At 45.9% G+C, this 3,027-nt stretch overlaps 1 protein-coding gene and 1 long non-coding RNA gene across 3 annotated transcripts in view; one reads left to right on the forward strand and one right to left on the reverse strand.

The window, feature by feature from the left end:
- Positions 1–3,027, reverse strand: part of Ap4s1 (adaptor-related protein complex 4, sigma 1 subunit) — a gene marked incomplete in the record, with an annotated part of 47,872 nt that overhangs the window by 30,027 nt on the left and 14,818 nt on the right.
- LOC106147739 overlaps positions 2,010–3,027 on the forward strand; it is a 12,844-nt gene continuing 11,826 nt past the window's right edge. For both annotated transcript variants that reach the window (XR_001232666.1, XR_001232665.1), the window contains exon 1: positions 2,010–2,098. This is a non-coding gene — a long non-coding RNA (uncharacterized LOC106147739). The remainder of the gene's footprint in view (positions 2,099–3,027) is intronic.

A 3,027-nucleotide genomic window follows, 5' to 3' on the forward strand; every position in this document is an offset into this window, starting at 1 on the left:
CTCTAGGAGGTAAGATAGAAAAATACTGAGTTTAGGGAATATAGCTCAATGGCATAAGTACCTGCCTGGCAAGCACAAGGTCCTAAGATCGATTCCCAGTTCCAAAAAAAAAATAAAAAGAATAAAAAATGCATAAAGAAAAATACTGAGTTTAAATTTTTAAAAATTTATTGGAGTAAAAAGCACATGGCCATTAATCTCCCTCAAAATACTTTCTTTCATTTCAAATACATTTATCACACTGTTCTTGCCACTTTCTGAAGTAGTTCCGCAAGTCCTTTCCCATGAGCATCGTTAGCTGCCCCGAGGTGGCTGCCCTGATGTCTAGAATCAATTTAAAACATTTCGCTTTCATGGTCATTTTGACTTTGGGGAAGAGACAGAAATTCCACGGTGCCAGATCGCGTGAGTAAGGTGGAAGGGGACACACTGCGATGTTTCTGGGAGCTGCCTCTCCGTGAGATGGCACTCAGCAATAGCATTCTCCATATTTCGATCACACCTCATAAAGACATTCATGAAAGAGGACTTCCAGAACTGCTTCAGAAAGTGGCAAGGATGACGAGGGGAGTGTCTCGTGAGGGCTGGAATGAGGGGGCGGGCGGTTCAGATCACCCAGCATTGCCCACATTTCCGGCCCCTGTCCCTCTCAGTCTGGCATCTCAGATCTCGCCCTGTGTTAGCCTCTCCTGTTGCATCTCACCCAGCCGAGAGAGGTGTCCTGACTCCTTCCTGAAGCAAAGGAAGAAAGGAGGTTCTCAAAGCGCAAGTCCAAGACCATGAGAAGCTGTGGACACTGACCCCTGGAGGGCTCACTCGCACAGTCAGTATTAGAGACAGCTGAGTTAGGCAGAAAAGTTATAGGCAGTCAGCCAGGGCTGGGCCCTCAAGAGAGTCAATACAAAAGATGAAAACACATCACAACCACGGCCAGAGGCGCATCTGCTGGAGGACAGGTCTCAGGATTATGACCAGGCCTGCATGGCTCCCCAAGGGCTAAGCGGTAACACCTTCTCCAATGAAGTCTAGATAGACATCAGTCACCTCAGCCGGTGACCAAGACCCTCAGACCCACCCCTTCCTGAAAAGTTCTTTGTTCTCTCCATGTACATTTGCTGTGTGGCCTGCTTCCCCACTGGATTATTGTTACCTAAGTGGCTGCACTTATAATCTTATTGGCTGATCATAATTTTGACCTGCACTGTATCCACCTCATGATTTTGGTCTATAAAATTCCTTTGAGAAGTGTGCTCCTTGGCAACCCGCTTTCCAGGCCACTCCTGTCTTCTTTAGGCAGGAGCTGTCTCTCCTTCAATAAAACGTCCTACTCTTAACCTCCCTTGTTCCTCAGAATGCATTCTTTGATTTTGGGGAACCCGAACTCGGTGTATTGGACATCTAGCAGGTTGGGAGTTACAATATTTCCCTTATGTCACGGGGAGGTCTTGTCTCATCAAGAGCTGGGAGAGCCCGGGCCAAAGCAGGAGAAACACAGGCCCAACAACGGCGGAATGACAGTGATCCCCAAAAGCCATCCACATCAGCTCCCAGGCAGCCCATCCAGGAGGCCGAGTGGAAGATCACACAGTGGCTGTTCACTGCAACTGCAGGCGCTGGCACAAGAGCCTCAGAAGCCCAAGAAGCCATACACGTCCAACCCCAAACCAGTGAGAGTAACTCCGAGAGAACGACCTATTGAATTACGACTGGTTCGGCAGACAGACACGGTGAGAAGAGACCTCCTTTCTTCTTGGCCCCTGTCCCATCTGGGTACCGTCCTCCTGGGATCTGCGCCACCTTAAATCTGCCTTTGAGCACTGATTCCTATTTCAGCTGGGAGCTCTGGTTGGCTTTCCTCTGTGAGGAAGCCTTCACTTTTTCCTCCCTGGAGTTCTAGATTCGACTGTCTTACTGGAACTGGGTCGCTTTGGGCTGGAAGGACCTGTGGGCATTCTTGTTTCTCAGAAGTTCTCACGTCCGCATCACAACTGTTTCCCTGGAGACCACGGCTCCACTTCTAGCAGATGCTACCTGGCCGGTTCAGTGTGTCTCATGGTCTGCTGTTTAGTGCCTTTGTTCCTTCCCCTGCCCAACTCAGGTGAGACTTGCCCAGTGGTGACTCTGTCCTCTCTTGGTACTTTAGATGTGGAGAGAAGGCGTGGCTGGGTGGACCTGGGATCTTTGTCAATTTGGAGGCAACTGGAGCCTGGCTCCATCCTGGGAAGAAAATGGCTCCCACAGGGGCTATTCCTTACCTCAGGTTCTTCCTTAGTCAAGACCCTTATTCTTGCTTTTTGTATCTGTCCTAACTAAGGAAAGTTGTGCTTTTCTTTCTTCAATTAAACAAAACACAATTTTGGCTATCTTTTTTTTTATTTTTTTATTTTTGGAGACAGGGTCTCTACGTAATTCAGGCGGGCCTTGAACTCAGCAATCCTCTTGCCTCAGCCTCGAGTGCTGCAATTACAAGTGTGCACCACCACGCCCAGCCAGGCTATTTTCATTATTACAAAAACATCAGAAACATAGATAAATGGAAGAAATACAGAAGAAAAACAGTATCCTCCAAATCTTACCCCAAAGACAAGATAACCATTGATTCATACAGTTACATAGTATCATATACACACAATATATATTTATATATTTAAATGTAACTATAATGCCACAATACCATTTATATTCTTTGATAACATCTGTTGTCATTTAATGTCTTATGAATATGTTGCTATAGCAACAATCTCAGTTCTACTGAAATTGTAAGAGTACTCAATTACATACACGAAGCTCATTTACTTACCTCAACTCATACGTCTAGGTCGTTCCCTACTTTTCTATATGGTAAGCTGCATTAATGAACATGGTTTTTGTTTTTAAAAAATGTGTGTTTTTCCAGGCATGGTGATACATACTTATAATCCCAGCACATGGGAGACTGAGGCAAGACGATCACTGTGAATTTGAGGCCAACTTGGGCTACATAGTGAGACCCCCCCTCTCAAAAAACAAAACATAACAAAAAAAAAT

This window comes from Chinchilla lanigera, unplaced genomic scaffold (genome assembly GCF_000276665.1).
Source record: "Chinchilla lanigera isolate Chin_1 unplaced genomic scaffold, ChiLan1.0 scaffold00008, whole genome shotgun sequence".
Lineage (NCBI taxonomy): Eukaryota > Metazoa > Chordata > Mammalia > Rodentia > Chinchillidae > Chinchilla > Chinchilla lanigera.